The sequence below is a fragment of the Dromiciops gliroides genome, chromosome 4, assembly GCF_019393635.1.
Source record: "Dromiciops gliroides isolate mDroGli1 chromosome 4, mDroGli1.pri, whole genome shotgun sequence".
Classification (NCBI taxonomy): domain Eukaryota; kingdom Metazoa; phylum Chordata; class Mammalia; order Microbiotheria; family Microbiotheriidae; genus Dromiciops; species Dromiciops gliroides.
In genome coordinates this window covers 74,082,966-74,084,514 of record NC_057864.1, presented here as the reverse complement: position 1 = coordinate 74,084,514, position 1,549 = coordinate 74,082,966, and positions in this window count along the sequence as shown.

Sequence of the window (1,549 nt, the reverse complement as noted above, 5' to 3'; positions counted from 1 at the left end):
ACTAGCCTCCTGTTGATGAGTTCCTCTGTACTTATCTAGACTGGTCCTTAGAAAGTAGGCACAGTCTGCTTAAAGCTTTTCCAGCATGGCAGAAGGTGCCAGAGTTGGAATTCCACTGCTCTAGCCTTTAAAAACACAAGGGAACCACCATACCATAATGAAGCATAAGAGTAGGACTTTGTGGGTGGAGGGAGTACTTGTATCAATGAAAATATAGACTATTGAATAGCATTATATAAAATAATATAGCTATATACATATAGATACACGCATGTATATATATGCACACATACATACATACATACATACATACATACATACATACACATATGTTAGGTTAGTGCCTCTCATGGTCAAACATTTTGTATCAAAGGTGAGATCTGAACCCAGGTTTTCCCAATAACTTTATCCACATGAGATTTTCCCAGAGAGGCAGGTACTACTGAGGGTTCAAGAAATAGTTTTCTCTGGGAAGTATATTAAATTCTTTTTAGAACACAAGGGCATCACATTTGGAAACCCCTCCATGGCAAAAAAAAAATATATATATATATATATGTATGTATGTATATATATATATATGTATGTATATCCTGATGAAAAAACTTTTCTCCAAATTAAGCATTTTAATGACTTTCATTACAGAAAGAGGACTTACTGTTAACTTGACCAAGACCCTTTCTTTTTTTTTTTAAAGACCAATGTTTTGATTTAATTTGAAATATATTCATGGAAATTTGGAAAAGTCTGACAGTTAATGAAGATGTTGGAATAGAATTATAATGAAATTCATTCTAGATTTTAAGTGCATTATTTATTTGTATACACTTCTTTTACCTTTGTAGTAAAGACATACAGCTAAGCATAACAAAATGAAACAATTTACCATATTTTATACTCCTCATTCTACCCCCAAAGTCTGCCAGTTCTTTCTGGAGAGTAAATACTCTTTTGGAATCAGGATTGCTCATTTGGATCAAGGTTCTGAAATATTTTAGTGGTGTTTGCTTTCATGTTATTGTGATCATTGCATTTATTGACCTCTTCCTGGTCTTACTTTTTTCACTCTGCATAAATCTTACAATTTCTCTGAATTCTTCAAATTCATCATTTATTGCAGTGCAGTATTTCAATATTCCATTTCACAGATTCTTTAGCCTTTCTAACTAATATGTACCAAATTTATTTCCAGGACCCCTTCTGTAAAAGCATTTCCTAAGTGCACAAAGTGATTCACAGACACTATCTCTTCCCACATTTTTAGAAATCAATATAAATCAACATGATCATTTATTAAGTGCCTACTATGTGCAGACACCATGCCAAGCACTTAGGGACATCTGCAGAAGGAATGAAGCAATCCCTATTCGGAATGAGCTTATATTCTAATAGAGGAGACAATAAGAACATGCAAAAATACATACAGCAGGGGCAGCTAGATGGAGCAATGGGGCAGCTAGATGGAGCAATGGGGCAGCTAGATGGAACAATGGGGCAGCTAGATGGCGCAGTGGATAAGGCACCGGCCCTGGATTCAGGAGTACCTGAG